The sequence below is a fragment of the Morone saxatilis genome, unplaced genomic scaffold (genome assembly GCF_004916995.1).
Source record: "Morone saxatilis isolate NCDOM2014 unplaced genomic scaffold, NCSU_SB_2.0 Contig1, whole genome shotgun sequence".
NCBI classification, from domain to species: domain Eukaryota; kingdom Metazoa; phylum Chordata; class Actinopteri; family Moronidae; genus Morone; species Morone saxatilis.
The window spans coordinates 17,706,544-17,716,492 of record NW_023339651.1 but is presented as its reverse complement, the minus strand read 5'-3'; the positions used below and the strand labels follow the sequence as shown (position 1 = coordinate 17,716,492).

At 36.2% G+C, this 9,949-nt stretch overlaps 1 protein-coding gene across 1 annotated transcript in view; it reads left to right on the top strand.

Annotated features, from left to right (window-relative positions):
• The window catches only part of LOC118334266 (ryanodine receptor 2-like), a gene marked incomplete in the record, with an annotated part of 114,618 nt that extends 113,682 nt beyond the window's left edge, over positions 1 to 936 (top strand). Inside the window, 1 exon segment of the mRNA XM_035670117.1 lies at positions 926 to 936.
• Between the last annotated feature and the right edge of the window lie 9,013 nt (positions 937 to 9,949).

Sequence of the window (9,949 nt, the reverse complement as noted above, 5' to 3'; positions counted from 1 at the left end):
TTTATTTTAAATGTAGGTTTGAATTATAGCTTACTGTTCTTAATACCTTTATTTTGAAAATCAGCAATTACCATAATGCTGAGAATATAACACTTACACTGCTCACTAGAAAGTATCTTGTGCCCACAAGAAACCTTTAATTTTTTTAAAGGTTTTTTTTAATTTTTTTTCCCATGTCCCTTCAGGGGCTCCGTAGTAATAGACCTTAAAACTAGAACTATTTAAGACTTTTAAAATAGTATTTTGGTCACTTTATTGAGCTGAATTTAAGAATTTGTACTTTATTCTAAGATAAAAAATTTGCAACCTTTGACCTTTCTTTTAAATGGAGGAACCATAAGCATTACTATTTTTAAAGCATCTTAATCTTAAATCATCTTAAAGCAGCTTAATTAACAACACTGGGACAAGACTACTTTCATTTAAAAAACAAAAAGATACTTTAACTTACTGTTAAAATAGGGAAATAGTCTTGTTCCTCAGCTGGGATATTATGCAAACCATTGTTGGAACTTGTTACTGGTTACATCTAGCTCAATGTTAGCTGTAATATCTTTTTAAGACAAAACTAGATATATTTTCTTAAAACAAGATTACTTTTCTAATTAATAACATGCTTGACAAAATTATTTTTCTTTTTAGACAAAAAATAAGACAAATTTTGCATCCTCTAACAACAACTGAAACCGCTTTCCAAATTATATTTTTATCCAAATTATAACTCACAACAATACATGAATGACTTTGAGTAGAGACTGCTGTTATCCTCATTTGCATGGTTCCTTACATCTCGCCCCTCTGTATGATGACTTTTGTAAATCTGTAGTATGGAGCTTTACCTACCTCCTCCCATCTTTCTGTCTTAAAGGAGTCTTATGTATGGAAGATGTACCAGGAGCGTTGCTGGGAGTTTTTTCCTGCTGGTGACTGTTTCCGGAAACAGTACGAGGATCAGCTCAACTGATCTTTCCTCAAGCAACAGACTCTTCCCTTTCATACTGTAACCTGTTCAAGGCCCTCTACAGCCACCTTTCTCTCTGCTTATCCATCAAACCTTTCTTACTGCTCTCTAAGGAGTGCCAGTTCTACCAAACGATGGGTTCAACACTCAGCTTCATTTCCCAGTCCAAGAGGAACTACATCCTTTACAGGCCCCACCCTATGCCTTCCTCCCAGCTCTTCCTCACCCAGACATTCAACTCAGCCCCAACTTCCAGCACACTTTGTTTGGAATGCTTCTGAGATTTTGTACATAGAAAATATCAGATTATATGCTATAAAATATGTGACTGGTGGCACATCAAGGTGTTTGGCTCAGATGATGACTTCTTTGCTCCATCTATTCTATTCACAGTAAAAAGCAAAAAATACAAAGTAATAATGGAGCAAGGGAAAAAGGAAGGAGTGTCAGAGGAGAGTGGAAGAAAAGAGAGAATTCCTACTGAAGGACTTTCAGGACAATGATCAATACACAAAGAGCAGGCATTCATATGATGACATTTACGACTTTTCATGTGTACAATGCACGTTGCATGTAGGTATAGGGGGTGGACACACAAAAGAAACACCTCTACAACCCTGTTGTAATCTAACACAACAGCTCTGCAATGAATGTGACCCTTGAGAAGCTTACATGGTCAGCTTTTGATAAAACCCTCAAAGAGGTTATAATTTGGTTAAACTCTAGGGGAACCTTTTAGTTTGTGGCAACTTTTTAGTTTGTGGTCCATGTCAAGTGGGAAGATACAAGGCGCCTCAACATAATCGAATCCATTTCCAGACACACCGCCAAACTACAGTCTCTACTATTACCACAGAGCTGAATCAACACCTCTATATGACTTTCAGCAAAAACTGAACATCCTGATCTTCAGATAGTTTACAGATGTTAAAATTGTGTCCACGCCCTGTACATGCCAACACGGTGTGTGAAGGGCTCCTTAACTAAGTGTTCACATTGCTAGTATCATGATCAAGAGTCCATTTTGTTCCAGTGGAGCTGAGTGATCTGGAAACTCAGCCAAAGTATGTAAAATGTAAAATGAACAAGTCAAAATCCTCCATCAGCTTGTGAGTTATCTACATCTTTCATCTTTTATTTATTACTTTTATTATTATTATTTATTTATTTATTTTATTTACTGTAGAAATTAATATGGGTCCCTAGATTATGCTTGCAAAACAGTTAGATCTATTATTGACATCTTTTTATAACTGATTTTTCCCCCTTTTTATTTGATCTTTTGCCCCAGTAGCAGCATGGCCTTAGGATATCTTTTTGTCTTGCCAACACTCCAAACTGAACTAACGTCACCATGCACACAAACATAAAATTTTTAGCCCAACTACCGGTCAAGGCTCTAACAATAGCTTAATAGTCAGCGTGTTTTTGTTTGTAGTGTGTAAGGAACATCACAGTCTCCAGTTGTCACTAGTTGGGTTTTTAGGTCTTTTTTCAATTAGTGCTACTTAATGATGGCTTTTTGATCAAATAATTAAATTATATGAAAAGCAATACCAATTCACCAAAAAGGTGCAAGCTGCTTAGCTAAATGAATATTCAGCCACTCAGATTGGAGCATCCTTTCAGTCATGTTTCCTGCAGTGAGAATGCACAGCAAGGCCAGGCTAAAGACAGATGACCAATGTATGGATGAAAGCAGAGGGAGGAGAAACAGGAAGATACAGTGCCTTACTTAGCCAAGGGTGAGCTATGCAAGCAGGAGGCATAGAGAGTAATATCACAGAGCTTATCATAAATATAATGTAAAGACTGAGGATAACCCCTTAGAGCTGGGTGATGGGGTGTTAATGAAAGACAGAAACATGCCGTGTGGCTTTACTTTACTTTACAGGAAAGTAGAAATAGAGAAAGAGATGGAATAAGAGTGCATGTTACAATTAAAAAAAAAAAAAAATTAGAATTCAATTTGATTTAATGAATTCTAATACAGTACTGTCAGATGCACATTTAATTGTCTTGTAAAGTTCTGGGAAATCAAAATTAATTAATTAGCTGGAAGTGGCAGCAGCAAATAAGGTCACACTTGATCTTGACTGAGAATTGATGCACAACAGCAGATGTCAGTGGAGTGTGTCACTAGTGTTAGCGTTAATAAGAGAGGAACCTCCACTCTCCTTATACATTGTGCTATTCATTAAGTGCAGATGGCTTCCTCTTTTTGAAAAAAACATTCAGGTCTTTGGGGTGGCTCTCTATATACACTCAATTGCACTCATTCTTTTCCTTTATTAGGTCCACCTGAGTAAAACTAATGCAGTCTAAAACAACAGTCTTGTAAGAAAGACTCCCTTAATGGTTTTAGGGGTCAACCACACATACACTTGTTTGCTACTTTGGCGACCTCACCAGCCAATGTTTACCAATGCTGAACTCCACGCGAAGCTGAAATGCGACCCTGCTTTGCCACAAGAAGGTTTTATTTTCCCATTTGCATGCATAGAATGGAAGTGAACAGAAGTTGAATATTCGCTTGTTATGATTTCACAAATGTGTGACTGTGCCCTTATACTGAGATTTTTCTAATATTTAATCAACCTGCATTGATATATATGGGGTGGACAAAATAATAGAAACACATTTATTATTAATGTTGTAACAAACAATAGCCTAGATTTACTACGGGGTTGTTTGATTAGACTGCATTAGTTTTAGCTAGGTGGACCCAATAACCTGGCAGCTGTAACTATGTTGCAATACTTTATTAGTCTACTGCAGAACAAGCTACGTGTGCATGATGTTTTGATGTTTGCTCGAATAGTCTCAGTGTGTCATGACACATGACACTTATGCTTCCATACTACCAACGTTATAGATGGATTCATCTTAAATTAATCTTAGCTTTGTTTTAGCGAACACTCTTCTACACATGCTGTATAAATTCTGTCTCGTGCAATATTGGAGTCAACATGGAGACAGAAATCCATCATCTATGTCAATATGTTGGTTATTATGCTAATTTTTTGTATTTTGTATTTTGATGGTTCCACCTCCTACTGCAAAGTTAAAATGTGGGAAGAAAAGTACAAACCTTCCATAAAACACATTTAATGATGTAAGGTTGGACCTTGTAGGTTTTGGATCAGAATCCACAGACAAGGGACGAATGAATGATAATATATGAAACAAAATAGTCTGTTTAAAGCATAATTATTATTGTAGTATATTTATCTATATATATGTAGGAAATGTGTGCGGATTGAACTATTGCTCAGAGCTCATAAATGTTCAACAAACATGTCCTGGAAACATTTTAAAATAAGGCTTGTTTATCCAAGGCCTTTTGGAGAATTTTTTAGTGATGATCTTATACATTACAACAGAGTTATTCTTTTTGTAGAACATTCTCCAAAAACTCTACTCAGAGAAAAAATACCATTGCATGTTTATTATGCAGGCTTAACGAACAAGTATAACAAAGACACTAAATCTATGTCACCCATAAATGGTTCAATAGGGTTATTTAAGATGAATTAAGATTTATGTAATATTGTATCTAAGTGTTTTAGGCTTCATTGTAACTCAAGTCTTTTGCCACAACTGCATCCCTTTGAAAAAAAGAAGGTGGCTCCTGCTTTTCTCTTACGCAGTTAAAGGTTTGTATAAGTATTGTTTGGTTTTAAGCTCAAGCAATAGCCCTTCAGGGAGTGTAAGTGAAGTAACTGACCATTGTAAATTGCAAACACAGGCAAAACAAATAAAAGCTTGCCCAACTTTGTGTCAGATTAAAATACAATTATTTATTAATTTATTATCTATCAATTTATTTTATTTACTTCAATAATGCTAAGGAAATAAAACCACCAATGGTATACATGCACGTTTGGCTGAACATTGTCAGTCACTCTTTAAGTGACTTTCAGCTATTAGCTTCCTAAACTGGTAGAAGTGGTCCTATTTTGTTAATGTTCTGACAATGTAACACTTTCCAGTGCTCAACATACACTCTCCATTTGGTTTGGTTTCTCTAAAACCTAAGTGACCATCAGTAAAGCATGTAAAAAGGTGAATTGAGCGTCTGTATTCATGAATTAGGATGATATTTCTTAGATCAGGAAGCTATGAATAGCTAAAGTGTTAAATATTAATAAATATACATAAAACTAAAAACAAGTAAATAATACATTATAAAATATTGATATAAATAATACAGATAAAACATATGATATAACCATTAAACTGTCAAATCATATATTTTTAAATCTGACCTTATTATCATGAAGTGTTATTTAATTCAGCCAGTTTTGTAATTGGCAGACAAGAAGTTTTTGAATATTGCTATTGTTAGAGTTTTGTTCATGCTGCCACTAGAAAGCTGCAAAAGTCTTTACTGTCTGCACCTTTAATGTTGAGTGAAGATGCATGAGCAGTTTACATTTAGCACTGACCGTACAAGTATGACAACACAAGAGGATGTTACAGCTACAACCAGTGTGGGTGTTTTGTATATTGCAGGGCGCTCATTATACCAGGCTGATGTCATACCTATTTTTGTTTTGTTGGTTTTTTGCAATACCACAGCAGACTGAATAATGTCATTACTAAGTGGTGTTTTGCTCATGCAAAAATAACTAAATATTTTCCATATATACCACAAAGGGGCATGTTTAGTTTGCCACACAGTAGTGCATCATCATCAAACTTTTTGAGTAGGCTATTCCTACTTCTAAGAGATAAATGTGTAAAGATGGACTGAGTCTATGAGTAATGGATGGATTTGCATGATTTTAAAAATAAAACCTTATTTATTAATATTTTTAATTCTTAATTATTTCCTGTTAAGTGGTTTACTGGTTATGGACACATTTACATACACATATAAGTCTTGGCAAATAAAAGCTTTATTAATTGGGGATTTATTGCAGGGCTTTTGTCCAAGGCTCATTATTTATTTATTTTTTTTTAAATTTGGGGAATTATCTGTTAAAGAAAGATAAAAAAGAAATAAATCTGGATAAGATTTAGATTTTAAAAATATTCGCAACACAAGCACTGCAGTTTAGCCAATCTTTTTTTACTGTGAGCAACTAAGGTGCAGAATCTAGCAATAATCAAGCTCTTTTATTCTTCTCTTCACTTTTTATTGGTGGAAACATTCCAGACTGTGTTAGCTGCAGAATGTTTATGCTACTATTAGCTATGGCTAAATCCACAATTTTTTTTTTAAATATATGTATCTTTTTTAGTGAAAATCAGCTAAATTTGTATATGTCAAATTCACTATAATATCTATAATCTATATCTAAAAGTATACTTTATGCTGAAAGTGGGCAGGATCTCTGCTGGAAGCTGTTAGAAAACATCTAGACCGCCTCTAAGTTGAGATTAAGTCCAAATAAAGGTTGTGTGTGGGTGCCCGGTTAGCTCAGTTGGTAGAGCTGGCAACCCATATGCGGAATTGCTGCAGCGGCCCAGGTTTGAATCTGACCTGTGGCCCTTTGCTGTGTATCATCCCCTCTCTCTACCCCCCTTTCCTGTCTACCTTTGGCTGTCCATATCTAATAAAGGCACGAAAATGCCAACAATAACTTTAAATAAAGGCTGTGTAACTGTTAATAGTCCAGGTAGTGAGTCAAGGTTGTGTTTATGCTAAGAGAAATTATAGATACATTATTATATTATAATTGATTAAACATTAGCTGTCATGAGGCCCTACAATAACAGCACCAATTTTCAGCACCAGCAGAAGAACCACTTTCAACATCTGACAGGTATTTGTTCACATCTCTAATACTGACCCTCAACATTTTGGAGGCTCTGATGAAAATTAAGTTAGTCTAAAGTGTCTAGAAAACTATTGACAAAGACCTCTACAACCCTTTTGGAACATTGTCCTCTTACTGTTTTACCACCATAGTCCTGATAAAGAAACGAGATTAGGGTTAAGGATTAGGATCCTATAGGTCCAACGGGAACCCAACACAAATCATGTGGGAGTGGGCAGTTTTGCTGCGTGCCAGAGCAAGCGCTAAAAAATAAACTGCAGGTCCCAAGACTTCTGACCGCTGGAAGGATGTAAATATAATCAACAAATGAAGTTGAAAAGTAGATTTAAAGTGAGTTTTTACAAAACAACAGCATGGCAAGTGTGGCCTTTCTCGGAAATTTCTCGGTTGTTACTTACAGTAAAATAATGTCTTTTGAAACAAAATCTCTATTGTGCAAGATTGAATGGTATGAATCCTTACGGGAGTAAGTGGGAGTGGGTACACACATACAGTGCAGCAGAGAGTGGAATACACACATAATTGGAGCGGGTGGAAATCTACTGGGAGCAGGATTGAGAAAATGGTCCTGAACATGGCCCTGACACAAAGCAATGAGTTTAATGAGCAGTACTGAGTCAAGCACAGAGTGCTTTGCACACATTCTTTTACATTTGTTTCCCCTTTGAGGCTACATAGTGTACAGGCTAACCTAACCTACATTATTATAGTGAAGGTCATGATTCATAAGCTGCAAACCAGTACCTGTTTGCACTGTGACCATGGGTGCACAAACAAAAATCAGCTTGATTACTTGTGATACTGAAGTATGATTTTGATTATTATGAGCCAGGATTCTTAAGGTATAAGTAATGCCTTTTTTTATATGATTTTACAGTTATAGATGTTGTTACCTTATTGGAACAGCAACATCAAAAGCGGATGACTGTTCCAGTTTAACTAGTGCTGAATTAACTGGTGATGATGTGCATGTCTGAGACTGTTTTGACATGCAATCTCTGAAAGTGAGGACTATAGGCTGACAGTGTTGATGCATGTTCAATACACTGCAAACCTCAATAAAATATTATTCAATATAAAGTTAATAATCCTGATTTTCAAGTCAAATTTGAGAAATGTTTATTACTTTATACAAGTATTTACTCTATATTGCTGTTGACACAACAGGCTTTTAGGGAACTGTGTATTGTATACTTTGTTGTGTCCGTTTGGGGGTCCTCCTGACAGTGTGGTTTTGTTTGTAGTGATTTATGTTGGCTTCTTGCTTCGCTATGTATCTTGCTGGTTGTTAATTTGTGTGTGAAGGAGGTGAGGGTAACAGTTAGGTAGGAAAGTCGAAGTTTCGAACGAGAGGGCTAGGTGCAGAAAGAAGCAATCTGCAGACACAAAAGAGAATAGGTTAGGAGGCACGCTTGCCACAAGTTGTGTCCATTGCAGAGGGAATGAAAAGTGCCTATGTTTGGAGTTTTGGGCTTTCCAGCTAATTTAGGTAGACATGGTGGAGGAGTGTGAAAACCCACACCCGCGCTGCCCTCCCGCCCCCCACCCCCCCCAAGTCGCCCCACTAACAAATAAATGGTTGCCATCATATAGCAATCTTGGACCACTGGCATATGGAGAATGACACATTTGGCAAAGTAGGTGAGATTGACGTATCTTCAGGAACCAATACCTCAATTTCTAATAAACTATAAGTCCACATTATTATTTTATGAAACCTTTATTCTAATCAGGATAAGGTCCGCCATATGAGAGTTAAAATCTCTTTTATTACCAAAAAGGCGAAGATCATAGCTCGGGCCAGACAGAAAGCAAACAGCAACAGCCAAGACTAAGAACAACAAGTCAAAAACAACAACAGGCACAAAAAGACACACAGCACATTAAAAGATAAACTAATATACATAAATATACTGACTACCTAAAAACCATGACTAAGCAGTACAAAACTTCATTGATATATACATAGCAATTCATCGAGAAATCAAACACCAGCACAACGTTCAGCTAAAAAACAAACAAACACACCTAGGATGAAACAACTCAGATAAACACTCCTTAGCTTTAACTTCAATAAGTAGAGAATTTAAAAACATTCAGAAGAGATACAAAAGATCTTTAAAGATTTTAAACAACATTGTTCTGACAAGGACAATTATCCATCCAGTATAGGTGGCTGAAAGTACTACGAAATGCCCTATAATATCCCTAAGACCTCAAGTAAGCGAACACTTCTAGGTAACTAATAATAATAAACTGTATCAACTCCCTGGAACGGATAAAGCACAATAAAAATGAACCGATTCCACTTTTATCAAAGAACTAATAAGTGCGGTACGTCTACGGGCTTGTAAAGATGATGGGTCCTGTATAAAAAAAGTAATGATAAGGACCTACACCCAATTTAATGGACACAGAGCAGTGTATGTTTATTTTTGCAGTGATGTAAGAAAGTCTATCTGTGTCTCTGTCCAGCTGTCCCCTGTATGATTTCAAATGCCGATATGCCCTTCTGATACTGTATACTCACAGGGTTTTAAACTCACATATGAGCATTTACACAAATATATTGTTATCCCCATTTTCAAATAAATTTTTTGTGTTTGTTTGGATTGCTCAGTTGTCACTACCAGTGGAAGTCAGGGGGAGACAAGTATTAAACAAAAGAGAGTGGTGGTAGTCCCAATAGAGGTTACAGGAAAGCTGGTAAACCGGTATTAGGCCTTTCAACCACAAACATCAACAGTAACATGTAAAGGCTTTGTCTTTTTTCTCCAGCGTAAAGCAGAGCCTGCTTAAAGCTTGGTGGGATGGACCTGGGAGGATAAGACTTCATAACATATGGTGGCCAACCGGACCATTACGTGTGTGTCATAGTTTGATTATTTCACCAACTAAATGAGAGGCCTACCCCCCCAATTTAAAATGAAAAGCTTTTGATGTAGAAGGATTTTGGGATTTAGTGGGAAGCCCAATGTAACACAATATGCCACCATTATGTAAAATCTGAATTGAAGTTTATTGCAAAGTATTTCACCAGTACAGGGAATTTTGCCCTTGGTAAATTGTGCAATAGGGCGGAAATCAGCAATCAACGCCCATAAGCAAACAAAATATGAAATATACAGGACTAAAAAGATCCAAGAAAAAAAATAGAGAGAGACCCCAATAGAATGGAGGCCACTATATACACAATATAAGT